This window comes from Castor canadensis, chromosome X (genome assembly GCF_047511655.1).
Source record: "Castor canadensis chromosome X, mCasCan1.hap1v2, whole genome shotgun sequence".
Taxonomy (NCBI): Eukaryota; Metazoa; Chordata; class Mammalia; order Rodentia; family Castoridae; genus Castor; species Castor canadensis.
Window position 1 is genome coordinate 105,102,459 of NC_133405.1, and position 17,015 is coordinate 105,119,473.

Here is a 17,015-nt window from a genome sequence, read left to right on the forward strand (position 1 = left end):
CCTACCTCTGCCTCCCAAGCATTGGGATTACAGGCATGCACCACCTCGCCCAGAGACAAATATTATTTTACTTGGCCCCTTCAACATCCCATTTCTGGAAAGAGTATCCAACAATAAATTGAGGGGCTGGCAGAGTGACTTAAGTGGTAGAGCACCTGCCTAGCAAGCGCAAGGCCCTGAATTCAAACCCCAGTACTGCAAGTAAATAAATAAAAATAAACTGAAAAATACTGTATGATTGAATAATTCATTCAGCAAAAGGTCGTGGGGGCTCACTAAGTTCCAGGGTCTTGCTTCATGCTAGAAAATAATTCCATGAACAATGCAAGTCTAGCAGACATGCAGAGAGGTTAAAGAGGGAGAAATGAATGTAGTCTCTTCTCGAGTGTACCATCTACAAACAAACATAAAAAACTAAAACCCTATGTTGGACAACAAAGACTCATTCTTTCATTAGTTTAGTACACAGTAATGAGTTTATTCAGCATATTAAATTGTTTAGTATTCACAAGAAGACAGAAATACCATCCACCAAATGGTCAAATCACAAGGCAATAACATTTTTAAGTATTAAAACAAAAGCTGGATGCTGGTAGCTCACTCCTGTAATCCTAGATACTTGGGAAGCTGAGATCAGAAGGATGGAGGTTTGAGCCCAGCCCAGGCAAATAAATTCTAAGACCCTGTCTCCAAAATACCTAAAGCAAAATGGACTGGATCTGTGGCTCAAGTGGTAGAGAACCCCAGTCACATCAAAACACAAAAGATACTAGTCACATAGGAACACTTTGAAACTTTGAAACGCTGTCTTTGGTATTAGTTGGGTTACACAGGAAATCTAGACATAAATAGTGGACATCTGTTGTTTGTGTTGCCCTCCTCGCCCTCCCCCTCCACCCCCAGGGGAATTTTCCCCCTTTTTCTGGTAACAGAAGCCATCTCATTCCTTGGGGAATTTCCCCTCCCCCATTCTGCATGACTCTGATGGTACTGTCACTCCTATGGTTCTGTGATGAGGTGACCTAGGTGGCCAGGGTAACTAACCAGTTCTAGAATGTGCCAGTCATTGGTTCCTGGATTTTGAGTAGTACACTCCTATGCATTCTGCAAGATGCTAGCCTTAGGGGGTGCTCAGTGGGGGGCACCCAGGAACTCTGAACTCTCTTTACAACTTCCCTGTAAATCTAAAGTTATTCTAAAAATTAACTTATTTATTTTATTTTGGTGGTATGTGGGTTTGAGCTCAGAGCCTCACATTTGTCAGGCAGGTGCTGTACCACTTGAGCCACACCTCCAACTCTTTTTGCTTTAGTTAGTTTTTGGATACAGTCCCACATTTTTGCCCAGAGCTGGCCTTCAACTGTGATCCACCCACCCTATGTCTCCCTATGGCTGAGATCACAGGACTGTACCATCATGCCTGGCTTACTGATTGAGACAGGGTCTTGCTAACTTTTTGTCTGGTGCTGGCCTCAAACCACAATCCTCTTGAGTAGCTGGGGTTATAGATGTGTACCACCATGCCTGGCCTCTCCAGTTATTCCAAAATTAAAAAAATGTTTAAACTGTATAGCTAGCAGTAGTTCACAAATGTTTTAACCTTAGAGGGCCCCTTTACACTCCCAAAAGTTATCAAGGACCCCAAAGAGCTTCAACAATGATGAAGGACCCACAAAGGGGTCCTGAGACAAAAACATTTGTGAACCATTGGTAGTTACAATTATGTGGGCTATATCTATCAATACACACTGGGAGGCTGGAAAGGTCAAGATCAATGCCCTGGTACATTTGGTGTCTGGTGAAGGCTCATTTCTCATAGATGGCATCTTCGTCTTTTTTTTTTTTTTTTTTTTGGTGGCAGTACTGGGGTTTGAACTCAGGGCCTTCACCTTGAGCCACTCTGCTAGCCCTGTTTTGTGTTGGGTATTTTTGAGATTGGGTCTTGAGAACTATTTGCCCAGGCTGGCTCCGAACAGCAATCCTCCTGATCTCTCCCTCTTAAGTAGCGAGGATTACAGGCATGAGACACCAGCTCCGGCTGCACTATAAATTATTTAATCCTGTTTACACAATTCTTATCATTAGATAAATAAAGCAAGGATATGATGAACATTTTTTTTTATAAAATTTATCTTTGTCCTTTGTAGGATAAATTTATCTGAAGGACAAATTTTCTCAAAGTAGAGCTGCTGGATCAGAGTTTGTACTGAGGATGAAACCAGGGTCTTGTGCATGCTAGGCGAGCTCTACCACATTTCAAACTCTGCTTTGTGTTGCCGAGCTGCTGGCCATTGTTCAGTTATCTCCTGAAGGACTTGCCAATCTGTGTGCACGATGAGAGAGCGGTGACAGCCTCTATTCCCACCTTGTCCCAGTTCTGTCTAATAGTTGTTTTGATTTGCATGCCTTTAATTAGGCCTTAGGTGTAGCAACTTGCCATATATGTATTAGTTACGCATGCTTTTTTTTTTTTTTTTTTTTGGCAGTATTGGGATTTAAACTCAGGGTCTCACACTTGAAAGGCAGGTGCTCTACCACTTGAGCCACTCTGCCAGCCCAAGTTTTATAATGAGTATTTTCAAGATAGGGTCTCGCTTTTTGTGCTGTGCTGACCTCGAACCTCCAGACTCCTGATCTCCGCCTCCCAAGTAGGTAGGAAGGTAGGATTACAGGCATGAGGTACCAGTGGCCGGCTTCACACTCACTTCTTTTCTTTTCTGTAAACTAACTGTCCCTGACCTTTCCTATTTTCCATTGGACTTCGAGTCCTTCTACTCACTGGTTAGTAAGAGTTCTTTGTATCTTGAGGCAATTTGTCTATAGTCCACTATGTGTATTTCAAAGATTGGGGGGAGTGTCTGCACTTTTTGCCTTTAATTATGGTACTTTTGTTCACACAAAATTTTTCTTCTTCTTTTTTTCTTTAAGGCTGCACTGGGGTTTGAACTCATGGCTTTGAGCTTGAGGAATCATTTGAATGATCCAAATCTTTAAGTACTTTTTGAGAATGTAGGACTGGAGACCCATACACTGTTGGGAAAAGTCTGTCTGTGTGTGCAGAACACTCTGGTCGTAGTGCCTATGGGCAAGGGGCCAGTAAGAACAAGGAAAGAAAGTAAAACAAAAGCCAAGCACAGGGAGAATAAAGGTGAATGATGGAGAGGGTGAATTCAAGTCCGATATATTTGATATATTGCAAGAACTTTTGTAAATGCCACAATGAACTTCTACCTAGCACAACGAAAAAGAAGAGAGAGAGAGAGGAAAAAAGAAAAAAAAAAAAGCCGAGCCCAGTGGCCTACACTTGTAATCCTAGCTACTTGGTAGGCTGAGATCAGGAGGATCACACACAGTTCAGGCCAGCCCCAGCAAATAGTTTTCAAGACCTCCCATCTTCAAACTAATCAGAGAAAAATGGACTGTAGGTATGGCTCAAGTGGTACAGCACCTTTGCAAGTAAGGCCCTGAGTTCAAATTCCAGTCACACACACACACACAGCAGCTCCCCCAAAAGTTACATGCACTATGATTTATTTCTCTCAAGTGCAAACACAGCCAAATAAATAAATAAAACAGCATTGTTTTATTTATTTATTTATTTTTGATTGAGTGAGTGAATTATTTTATTTTTTAAATTCATTTATTCATATGTGCACACATTGTTTGGGCCATCTCTTCCCCCGCTCCCTCCCTCTCCTTCCCACCCTTTCTTCTCCCCCCCCACCTCCCTTCCAGGCAGAACCTGTTCTGCCCTCTTCTCCAATTTTGTTGAAGAGAAGACATAAGCAATAATAAGAAAGACAAAGCGTTTTTGCTAGTTGAGATAAGGATAGTTATACAGAGAGATTCCTAGCATTGCTTCCATGCACAAGTGTATTACAACCAGAATTGATTCATCTCTACCTGACCTCTTCACTACTTCCTGGTCACCTTCCCATAGTGGCCTCTGTCATTTTAAGGTTATTGTATTAGTTCCTCTACAATAGGGACATCAAACACTTTCAAGTTTTGGGTTTCCTTCCCATTCCCTATTTCTCCTGTACGTGTTCTCCCCTTAGCGTGTGACCCATGTCCAATAATGTTACTGCATTTGTTTTAGGTCTAAAGTCTGCATATGAGGGAGAACATACGGTTTTTGGCTTTTTGGGCCTGGCTGACTTCGCTTAAGATGATGTTCTCCACTTCCATCCATTTACTTGAGAATGATAACATTTCAATTTTTCTTCATGGCTGAGTAGAATTCCAGTGTGTATAAATACCACATTTTCTTAATCCATTCGTCAGTAGTGGGGCATCTTGGCTGTCTCCATAACTTGGCTATTGTGAATAGTGCTGCAATAAACATGGGCGTGCAGGTGCCTCTGGATTACCCCGTGTCGCATTCCTTTGGGCATATCCCCAGGAGTGGGATTGCTGGATCACATGGCAGATCTATGTTTAGATTTTTAAGAAGCCTTCATATTTTTTCTGAGTGGTTTCACTAGCTTGCATTCCCACCAGCAGTGTACGAGGGTTCCTTTTTCCCCACATCCTCGCCAACATTTGTTGGTGGTGTTGCTGATGATGGCTATTCTAACAGGGGTGAGGTGGAATCTTAGTGTGGTTTTGATTTGCATTTCCTTTATGGCCAGAGATGGTGAGCATTTTTTCATGTGTTTTTTGGCCATTTGCATTTCTTCTTTTGAGAAAGTTCTATTAAGTTCAGCTGCCCATTTTTTAATTGGTTCATTGATTTTAGGAGCATTTAGTCTCTTAAGTTCCCTATATATTCTGGTTATCATTCCTTTGTCTGATGTATAGCTAGCAAATATTTTCTCCCACTCTGTGGGTGTTCTCTTCAGTTTAGAGACCATTTCTTTTGATGAACAGAAGATTTTTAGTTTTATGAGGTCCCATTTGTCCATCCTTTCTCTTAGTTGCTGAGCTGCTGGGGTTCTATTGAGGAAGTCCTTGCCTATACCTATTGCTTCCAGAGTATTCCTTGCTCTTTCGTGTGCTAACTTCAGAGTTTCAGGTCTGATATTAAGAACAGCATTGTTTTAGAATACACAGACGAGTAATTAGAGTATAAAGAAAAGCAAGGAAATTATTACTGTGTCAAGAGAGGAGTGGGGTTTGTGCCTTAGTGGTAGGGCACTTGCCTAGGATGCAAATTCCATCCCCAGCACTGAAAAGGAAGAAAGGGATGGGAACAAGTCAGGAGAAAGATTATTTCTAGAGGAAAGACAGGGGACTATGAGGAGCAAGGATACCTGGGGGACTTCTAGCTGTAGGCCGTATTCTCTTTCTTGATCTGGATGTTGTTGACATGAGTGTTCACTTTAGAAACATTTGTTTGGGGCAGGGGATGCAGCTCAGTGGTTAAGTATTTGCCTAGCTGCACAAGGCCCTGGGTGTGATCCCAAGTACAGAAGAGAGAGGGGGAGAGAGAGAAGGAAAACCAAGAAAGAAAGAAAGATTTATTAAACCACATGTGTAACTTTTAGGCCCTTTTCTGTTTTTTACTTTGCAATGAAAAAGGCTTAAAAGCAAGCAAACAAACAAACCTGTTTGTTACAGGTAAGAATTCTCAGAATGCTACAGTAAGAATTCTCAGCGGACAAGGTAGACTGTGGGCAAGTCTGCTCCTCATGTTTGAAGAATCTGAGGAATCTGGCTAGGGTGGCCAGCTAAAGTCTAGGATGCCCAATTAATTTGAATTTCAGAGGCACAATGAATAATTTTTTAAAGCATATTTCAAATGTTGCATGGAACATATTCATTTATGTGAAATTCAAGTTACACTGGACATTTGTATTTTTTAGTTATTGAATTTGGCATCCATAAACTGTTGAGGACAAGAAAACGAAAGGAAGTCCCTGTGTCATCCGCTAAAGACTAAGTCATACACCAAGTAACAAACTGTTCAATAAAACACTCTAGAGGCTATAGTTTGGATCTCCAAAGATTCAAGTTTAAAGGCTTGGTCCCTAGCCTTTGGTCCTCACTTTGGGCAGTGAGGAGCCTTTGAGATGTAGAGCCTAGTGGGAGGTCTTTAGGTCATTGGGGGTGGTGCCCTTGAAAGGGATTGTGGGTCTCCTCCTTCCTTTTCTTTCTTTTTGGTAGGACTGGGATTTGAACTCAGGACTCTACCACCTGAGCAGCACCTCCAGTCCATTTTGCTCTGGTTATTTTAAAGATGGGATCTCATAAACTACTTGCCCAGACTGACCTCAAACCACAATCCTCCTGATCTCAGCCTCCCAACTAGAAGTGATTAGAAGCATGAGCCACCAGCATCCGCCATCTTCCTTCATTTTCTTTTGCTACTTGGCCTTGACATGAGCACACCTTGCCATGTCATCTGACTCCCTCACTGGAGGCTTAAAAGCAAGGAGTCCCCTGGATCATGGACTGGAACTACAAGCCAAAAGAAACCTATACTCTTTATAAATTGATTTTCTTGGGTACTTATTATAGTAATAGAAAACTGACTAACACATAATCTACTCTCCCAGCTTGACAAGTAGCCACCACAGTGACTGAATTGTGAGTATATGTATAAAACGATTATGTTTTATATGGCTGAAAGTCAGTAAAATATCAAAGACTATTGGAATCAGTACACTTGTGTGTGTCTGCATTCTGGGATTTTGGATGACTAATAAAGTCATACTTTTTTTTTTTTTTTTTTTTGGCAGTACTGGGGTTTGAACTCAGGGCCTCACACTTGCTAAGCAGGTGCTCCACCACTTGAGCTATGCCCCAGCCCTTTTTGCTTTTGTTATTTTTTCAAATAGGGTCTATATTTTATACATGGGCCAGCCTGGACCTTGATCCTCCTGTTTAAGTGTCCTGTGTAGCTGGGATGACAGGTACATGCAACCTTGTATTGGCAGAGATTGGGTCTTGTGCACTTTTTGCTAGGGCTAGATACAAACCTTGAGCCTCTGGATATCTACCTCCCAAGTAGTTTAGGATTATAGGCTTGAGCCACAGCGTCCAGCCAAGACATACATTATTTCTTTTTTTTTTTAACCTTAAAATCCCACAATGTTTATTACAAAGGTGACCCCTGATCTTTGTGAAGGGATTATCAGTAGGATGTAGCAGGCATGGTCGGTCACCAGGTCCTCCACATACTTCTGGTAATAGGCCACCAGGGCTTTGAAGATGGACTGACAGCGTAAATCTGAGTGACATGACCACCGCCCTTCTCACGCACCTGGATGTCCACACCAGCAAACTGCTCCTTGCTCAGAAGTAGGACAGGGTCTACGGGGCTTGTTCATCTCCAGGGCACGCCTGATGAGGCCATTGCCACGTTTGCAGTGCGCCACAGCCGTGGCGGTCTTCCTGCATCCGAAGACCTGCAGACTGCAGCGGACCCTTGGACGGCATGGCAGTGACGAAAACTTGAACTCCACATTGCACAGCGCCACAACCAGAAAAGGCCATACATTATTTCTATATTAACATATAGACCCCACAAAATTTATTGAATTGTCGTTATTTTATAAAATCACAAGTTATGCTACTGAAATAAAGGGATTTGAAGCCAGGTGTGGCAGTGAACATCTGTAATCCCAGCACTCAGGAGGCTGAGGCAAGAGGATCGGGAGTTCAAGACCAACCTGGGCTAACTTCTGTCTACACACACACACACACACACACGCACACACACAAAGAATTTCTGCTGTTCAGATAAATAGTTCATGAGATCCCCATCTCCAAAATAACCAGAGCATAAAATGGACTAGAGGTGTGGTTCAAATAGTAGAGAGTCTGCTTTGCAAGCAGGAAACCCTGAGTTCAAACTCCAGCCCCAGCAAAAAGAAAAAAAAAAGAATTTCGTATCATTTGTGTTCTAGTCATAGTAATTATCTAAAGGATTCTAAAATAAGATGTAATTGCATTAAGATTATATGCATTTTAACATATTTACATCAAAAATTAGGTCAGAGCTGGGCGCCAATGACTCATGCCTATAATCCTAGCTACTCAGGAGGCAGAGATCGGGAGGATCAAGATTTGAAACCAATCTGGGCAAATAGTTCTCAAGACCCTATCTTGAAAAACCCCTTCACAAGAAAGGGCTGGTGGAGTGGCTCAAGTGGTAGAGTGCCTGTCTAGCAAGCATAAGGCCCTGAGTTAACCCCAGTGCCTTCAAAAAATAAAATAAAATCAATAAAGCTAGGGCAGATATTTAATTTTTCATCTTTCAAAAAATATTTTTCTTTTGGTCTGGTGGAGTGGCTCAAATGGTAGAGTACCTGCATATCAAGCATAAGGCCCTGCGTTCAAACCCCAGTCCTGCCAAAAATAATAATAATAATAATAATAATAGTAAAGCCAGTTGTCTGTGGTTCATGCCTGTAATCTTAGTTTGGGCAAATACTTCAAGTGACCCTATCTCGAAAAAACCTTTCACACACATACACACAAAAAAAGGCTGGTGGAATGGCTCGGGGCTTCACACTTGCAAAGCAGGCGCTCTACCACTTGAGCCATGCCTCCAGTCCATTTTGCTCTGGTTATTTTGGAGATAGGGTCTCCTGAACAATTTGATCTCGATCTTCAATCTTCCTGATCTCAGCCTCCCAAGTCTTCCAAGTAGCTAGGATTACAGGTGTGAGCCACCAGTGCCCATCTGGTTACCAAATATTTTGTAATAGTAAACCAACATAAAAAAACTGTTAATATATTTCACATTAAGAGTACTATAAGTTGTTTAACATTACCAATTATTTCTGAGTGACCATGTTATAATTGCTCTAATTCATGAGTACCTCCAGGATTATCAATTGACATTCTTTGAGATTTTTTTTTTGCAGTACTGGGGTTTGAACTCAGGGCCTTCACCTTGAGCCACTCCACCAGCCCTTTTTTTGTGTTGGGGTTTTTCAAGATAGGGTCTCACGAACTATTTGCCCGGGCTGGCTTCGAACTGTGATCCTCCTGATCTCTGCCTCCTGAATAGCTAGGATGACAGGCATGAGCCATTGGTGCTTGGCTTTTATGTGCATTTGTGACAAATGGGACCTTCTGAAACTCAGCACGTGATTTCAAGGCGGTACTGGCTGTGGAAATCTGGTCATATCAAGAATTCAAGAAGCAAGTACTCATCCAGAACTCTGGAGAATGAGTTTGACAGGCTTTGTCCCAGTTGTGCAAATGAGCCAGAACAACAGTGCTTTTGTAGGAAGTGACATCATAGCTAAAGTTGATGTCAGCCAGGAGACAGCTAGTGCTTGCCCAAAGCTTGGCGGAGGCAGCATGGAACCCACCCTTGAGGTCTTCATTGTCTTCCTCCTGCCACCAGTAGGGACACAGAGGGCTTGTCACCTCTGCAATCCGTACCTCACTCAGCCCCACTGGGTGACAGCATTTTCCACCCTCCAACAGAAGAGACCTTTCCTTTTCAATGTAGGACCATTCTACTGTTTTTTAAGAGATGGGGGTCTATGTTGCTCAAGCTGGTCTCAAGTTCCCGAGCTCAAGAGATCTTCCTGCCTCAGCCTCCCAATACCTGGGACCACAGACATGGGTCACCACACTCGGCTTTAAATAGTAAAGCTTAGAATGCTGAGGTAGGGACTGTCAGCAGGCCAAGAAGGGACATGTGGCCTGAACTAAACTTTGTTCTTCTAGCTGACTGTGTCTCTACCTTGCCTGACCTTTTCAGCTCTGACCTCTTCTATTTCAGCAGCTGTCAAGTTCTCTGTTCCAGTAGGAAATGCCTCATCACACTCCTGGCCCAGCCTCCATGTTTGCAGGGATTCTAGAACCCTGAGCAAGAAGCTGAGATCACCTACCAAAGCGGACTGCAGAGTACTTCTCATGCGGGGAACAATGCCGACTTCCATCATTCTTCATTCTTGGGGATCTTCAGTACGTGTTCATGTGTCACAAAAATCCATCATCTCAAAAATTCTGTCTCTGGGCTGGGGAGCTCTTGCTTAGCACACAAGAGGCCAAAGCTTCCATCCCCAGCACTGAAAAAAAATGTTTTTCGTGATTATAATTACTAATTATCCATTTAAAATGACTTGTTGCATAAGCTGTGTGAAATCATTTCATAGATACCAAGACTAATAAACTAATCTCAAATAAATTCAAAGTTAAGTCTGTCTCCTGTTCTTGCCTCTCATTCTTGCTTCATCCTCTGTGCATTTTATTTTACCCTTTTTCAGTGCTGCGTATGAAAGCCAGGGCCTTGGGATGCTGGGCGAGCACTCTCTACCACTGAGCAGCACCCCTAGCCTCTCTGGATTTCTTAGGAGAGAAATTTAAGTGCTCTGTATGGGAGACTGAAAGCTTTGCTATCCTAACCCCAGCTCCTAGAACTGTTGCTGGTGGTAAGGAGGGGCTAGAGAGGTCATAGAGACAGAGAGAGCAGAGAAAGACCTCAATTCAGTGTTTCCACAGAAAGAATTCAAAGAGCCAGGCATCAGTGACTCACACATGTAATCCTAGCTCACATCTGGAGGACTGAAGTTTGAGGCAGCCTAGGCAGTAGTTTATGAGACCCCATCTCCAAAAATAACCAGAGCAAAATGGACTGGAGGTGTGGCTCAAGCAATAGGCTTGCTTTGTAAATGTGAAACCCTGAGTTCAAACCCTAGTTCCACCAAAAATAAAAAAAGAAGAATTCAGACAGGAGATAGTTTCACTACAGGGTGAAAGTACACACTCAAAAAAAAAAAAAAAAAATCCCACTGTGTGGGATTTTGGATAGCATTTTATGGAAGGGAGAATCATTGGTGAGTTAAAGTGAGGAATAGGTGAGGAATTCCAGAATGGGTCAGGACTTTTCTGGAATAAGGTTTATTCTCCTTTTTTTCTGTCTTTACATGGAATTTTCTGGATGTATTGTGGAGTCAGATGAATGATGAGAAGGACCAATTGTGCAAGGTTAATGGTATGGAGATGCCATTTTAAAGAAGCAAAAGACAGTAAGTGGTACTCTTGGTTGGCCATATTAGTCCTAGCCGGTTTGGGGTGGTCTTGTTTCTTTGCTGTTTGAGCAGTCACATGGGATGCCCTGCTGTAACACAGCTCTTGCGGGTGCATCATCCTCTAGTCACCAAGCAGCTTGCCTTTTTTTCCCCCCCTGCCTCTGAACCATGCCAGACACCTGGTAGGTACTCAGAAAATAGCCCCTGAATAACTGAATCAATTCTCTTAAAATTCATTGGGGTTTATATGAACCAGACTCTTGACCTAGAAAAATTGCATTCTGCTCAATGGCAGAAGTTTGCCCTTTTTTTGTTATAATTCATTTTCAGATTATGAAAGTAACTTGGAAAACTAGAATATGTAGCAAAGTAGAGAATCTGGAAATAACAGAAAAATAATAAGAAAAAAATTCCTGCTATCTCAGCACTTCAGGCTACCACAAATGAGAGGAGGTTTTTACGACTGGAATGAATCTGTGCTCAAACTAGAAATATGAAAAATAGGGGCAAAAATGAAAAAGAGAGGAAACAGTGGCATTCTCACTTCAAGGCTGGAACTTTAAAGAAAGCAGTTTGGAATTAGTGAGGACTACTGGGCTATTGCTCTGAGCTGCCTTAGGGCTTGGAGTACAAGGTCAAGGTTGGGCCCAACCCCTATCTTTGCAGGGTCCCATACCACACGTCTATTTAAAAAGCATACATCAGAAATTTTTATTTTATTTTATTATTTTATTTTTATTTCTTTACTTCTTTACTTATTTTTGCTGTACCAGAGATTGAACCCAGGGCCTCATACACGCCACGGAAGCACTCTACAGCTTGAGACTCACCTGCAGCCCTACACATCAGAAATCAGAATTTAAAGTCAAAATGACTTAAATTGAGCTGAAATATTACTTGTCGTTATTTGAAAAGTCAATTAAATCATCTTAAATGTTTTCATAAGTGTATAACTTTTGGCATCTTCAGTATTTAATGTCCTTGTAAGTTCCACTGTGAAGACTTTTTTTTTTTTTTTGGTGGGACTGGGGTTTGAACTCAGGGTCTCACACTTGCAAAGCAGGTGCTCTACCACCTGAGCCACACCTCCAGTCCATTTTGCTCTGGTTATTTTGGAGATGGGCTCTTCAGCACTATTTGCCCAGGCTGGCCTTGAACAGTGATCCTCCAGATCTCAGCCTTCCAAGTAGCTGGGATTACAGGCATGAGCCACCAGCACCTGGCTAAGAACTGATATTTTGCTTCTTGTATATTGGGAGTATGTGTAGATTACATGCATATTTGTACTAGTAGTGTGAACACATCCAAGAGGAATATGAATTGTTTAATATATCGTAGTGTTTCTTAGCCACCATGTGGTACCTCTGGAACCACAAATTGGCACACACAGAGGAGAAAGAATATGGCCTGGCAGTATCACTGGGCAATGTGGTTTCTTGTAAACATCCTACATTCATGCTTTCTGGAAGGGTTTGACAAGCTAATTTGTCTTTTCTTTCACCTAACCCCTCTGCAGCTAATCCTCCTAGTACTCCAAAGTCCTGCTCATCTGTAAGATCTGCAGAGGCACAGCCTACAAACCTTCCCAGCACCCATAAATAGCTGCCTTTTGTTTTGAGAACCCAAGGCAAGCACTGTGCAGTAGTATTTCCCTGAGGTCTGAACAGCATTAGTCTCAAGAGCGGCTGTCCTAAGAAGGGAATAGCTCACCAGGCACTGGTGGCTCACACCTATAATCCTAGCTACTCAGGAGGCAGAGATCAGGAGGGTTACGGTTCGAAGCCAGTCTGGGCAAATAGTTCACAAGCCCCTATCCTGAAAAAAAACCATCACAAAAAAAGGTGTAGGCCCTGAGTTCAAATCCCAGTACAAAAAAAAAGAAAGAGAGAGAGAGACAGAAAGAGAGAAAGGAAGGAAGGAAGGAAGGAAGGAAGGAAGGAAGGAAGGAAGGAAGGAAGGAAGGAAGGAAGGAAGGAAGGAAGGATTCAAGCAGGTCTTTTGTTTTTTGGTTTTGTTGAGATAGGGTCTTGCTATGTAGCCTAGGCTGGCCTTGAACTCCTAGGCTCAGGGGATCCTCCTACCTCAGCCTACCAAGCAGCTGGATCTATTTGTCATTGTGCCCGGCTCCGGCTTACTTTTTTTTTAATTTTTTTGGTGAGACTGGGGTTTTGAACTCAGGGTTTCAAGCTTGCAAAGCAGGCACTCTACCACTTGAGCCACTCTACCAGCCCTGTTTTTCTTTTTTTTCTGAGATACAGTCTTGCAAACTATTTGCCCAGGCTGGCTTTGAACTGCAATCCTCCCAATCTCAGTCTCCCAAGCAGCTAGGATTACAGGCATGAGCCTCGGGCACCTGGCTCAGGCTTACTTTTGAAGCAAACTGCCAGAGGCAGCACTATCACTGGTAGAAACAGCTCTTTTGGGAATGACAGGTCCCATCCCCAGGCAGGCTCTACAGGCTCTTTCATGGTGAGGGTAGCCTGTTGCTACTACCTCAGTGAAACCAGCTAGAGCTGAGAATGAAGCCAGTGGTTCTTACTTTGCATGCCAGGTGTAGCGGGAGCACTGGGAGTGTCAGCAGATGAGCCTTGAGGGGGTTCCCTTAGATTCCCAGTTTTCACACAAAACCACAGACATTTGAGATCCACACATAAAGAGAAGTTCAAGGTGTCTCCACAGAAAGGAGAGTCCCACAAGTGGCAGTTTAGCAAGGATTTATTTTAGTACAACAGGGTAAAAGTAAGGAGAAACCAAAAGAGAGAGAGAGAAGCACCTCCTTTTGGGAGTGCAAGGGTGGGAGCTAAAAAATGGTGGCGTTTTTGTGGGTTCTATTTGCTCTGAGCTGGGAACATCCACATCAAGTCAAGGTTTAGCAACCCCTAATCATTAGACGATGGTGCTAGGTGGCTAAGATGGCTGCTGTTTAAGACAGACATATGAACCACGGGTGCCCAGCTTAATGTAGGGTGGTTTTCGTTTTGCAAAATGTGTCCTTTGCCCTGACCCATTCTCTCCTGCAGCTACCTGGGATCAAGGAAGGATAGGAATGATCAATAATATCTTTATGGCAAGGGACCAAAACTACCCCTAAGGAACAGGACAGCCTTGCAGGACAGACAGACCACCCCCATACGAGGACAATTACCTACAGTGATGAGGCTGCACCTGGAGCAGGAGGAATCGTCTCATGGGAACCAGATTGTTCCCCTCAAGTGGTGACAGTGATAACAACGTTTCTGGAACCCCTTGCAGAACCAGAACTGAGATAATGGTCAACCAGAACCCAACTCAATCCATCCCGAGACAACGAGCTGCAAGGCCACCTTTCCACCTATGGCCACCTGATCACACCTGTGACTGGGACTGTTTAACTATGCATACTTTTTGCCCCCTGCCCTAATTCTTTTTCTCTTTAAAGCTAAAGCTCCTGCCTGCACCCTGAAGATGGCTGAAGATGGGCTGAGGTGTTGGCTTCCTGGTACCAGAAAGTCACCATAGCTATCTTTCTTACTACTTGCACTCAGTAAAGGAAAAATTCAGGAAAGACCTGAAAACATAGTAAAAATGGTAACAAAGTTCATTAGGAAAGGAATAGACTCTATTTGGTGTATGGGGCTGGACCTGACATGTAGAAGCCCAGGAGTTTGGGCCTGGGGTCCAAAACTGCAGCTTCAGTTCAAACCCCAGGCCCACCAAAACAGTTTCAGCTTTTTTTTTTTTTGGTGGTACTGGGGTTTGCTAGGCAAGCACTCTGCCACTTGAGTCACTCCCTCTTTTGTGATGGGTTTTTCTCTATCACCATGCTCCCCTGTTACCCACAGCTTACAGTGCATTACGTTATATTATCTTCATATATACATGGGCTGTTCCAATATTTTTACTCTAACTTTTCTTTCCCTCTCCTGCCTCCTGCAGTCCCCTCAGACAGACCCACTAATGCAATCTTGTTCTATAGTGTCTATAAATATAAGTATATAAAATTATATATGTATTTATGTGTACATTCATCTTATAGGTCTAGCTTCCACACATGAGGGAGAACATGTGACTTTGACCTTTTGAGCCTGGCTTACTTCGAATAACATGTTCTCTAGTTCTATCCCTTTACCTGCAAACAAGATAACTTCATGCTGTTACGTGCTGGTGTCAAGGGTCCTTGCCTTCACAGGCCCGAGAACTGGCTCATGAGGCAGCTGAATGACGGGCCAAAGCCGGTATATAAAGTAGGATTTATTAGAGAGAAAGGAAAGGCGACAGCTAAGGCACTGCAGCAGAGCCGGAAGCCGGTGGCTTCCTGCTCAGGTGAAGCCTGGGGTTTTTATGGACGTTCTAACTCTGGGTTAGGAGGGTCTTTCTCACTGGCCATGAATTCACGGGCTTTCTCAGGTGAACTGGTTTGGTTTGCACCTTTATTGGGGGAAGGGAACAATCTTGAGAGCATTTTGCTCATCAGCCCTGTGGCAGATCTGTATCTCTCCTTTAGGATGCAGGAATGCAGGCCTCCATCACCTCAGGATGTAGGAATGATATTGTCCTCCGTGGGGGATGGGAAACTCACTCATCTGCCTTAGGTCTCCAGACCCAACAATCCTTTTTGTAAGGCTGCATAAAACTCCATTGTGTATATATACCACATTTTCTTAATCCACTCCTCAGTTGTGAGGCATCCTTATTATAACCCCCAGGCTGGCCTCAACTCACAGACCTCCGGCTAGTGCTGGGATTACAGGTGTACCTCAACATGCCTGGCTAAAATGTAGTTTTTGTGATTACTAAAGTCAGGATCATGGTAACTGAAGGGGGCGGAAGGGGCTGTGATATGATTTGAATGTAAAAGGCTAAGAGCTTTTTTTTTTTAATTGGGGTGGCAAAGGTTGATATCTTCACCTGGGTGAGAGTAACAAGGATATTCAGCTTAGCATAATTCATTAAGTCATACATTTGTTTTTACTGTGTCTGTGCTTTATTTTAGAATAAGAAGAGGTTTTTTTTTTTAATTCCCCAAGGAATAGCATTTTGCTATATAATTCACAAAGACTTTGTTTTGATGTTCTTAGGATAGATAGATGAGGTGACCAGGAAATTTAAAATAATAAATATTAAAAGGGCCAGAATCAGATATTAAATCAAAACCAGGAAGTAAAACGGAGAAAAACAAGACTGGCAAGCTTTCCTCCCATCCCTTCTCCTTTCAGATGTTAAGTAACTTAACAGAATGGGAGTCACAGAGCAAAGGGCAAGTCCGCCTTCTTTTAGACGTTGGAGCTGCAAACTATTTGAATGGGTAGAGAGAAAATTAAAGGGCACATCTGGTAAATGAAAGTTCTGAAACTCACACCTATTGTCCCTGTGTTTTGAGTAAGCCTAGGTCACATCTCCATGTTTTAGAATAATAACAAGACCCATCTCCGCCATGTTTTGGGTAATAGATCCAACTGGGGACCCATTGTCTCTGAAGATTAGGGTTGCTAGGTGATGTGAGCAGGTGTCTAAATAGGAATTCACTGTGGAATCCCCCAGAGAAATACCCTAGACCAGAACCACCTCTAGAGTCTTCTTCACCCCCATTTCCTGCCTAGGATATGTAGGGGATGTTTCTCTCCTTTTCCTATTTCTCCCTACTTTATTCTGCTTTACCAAAATAAATTCTTGCTAAGCTTCTACCTTGTGAAACTTTCCTTTTTGTGAGACCCCCCCTCAAAATGCTTTTTATGGTAGATCTCAAATTCCTGTGATTTCCATGGAAACTGGGAGGCTGAGGAACCCCCCTCATCCTCCTGCAGTGACATCAGGATAAATTTTAAGCCTCCTTAAAATTTCCATTTCTCTGGTATCTGTTGTGGCCACACCATTCATGCAGATGTTTTCCAGGTGTCCATGATATGTGTGGCTCTTCTGGGGCAGCCCTGATTTTAAAGAATCCATCTGCTTTTTACTGTAAATTGTACTTTTCCCATAAATTCCAGGATCTTTGGGGGGGATGGTACTGGGGTTTGAATTTAGGGCCTCACACTTACTAGGCAGGCGCTCTACCACTTGTCGAATATATTCAAGATAGGGTCTCTCAAACATTTTCCC

General features: G+C 43.0%; 1 protein-coding gene across 1 annotated transcript in view; it reads right to left on the reverse strand.

Annotated features, from left to right (window-relative positions):
- Nyx (nyctalopin) overlaps positions 1–17,015 on the reverse strand; it is a 92,177-nt gene that overhangs the window by 40,999 nt on the left and 34,163 nt on the right. The gene's annotated exons all lie outside the window — the stretch shown is intronic.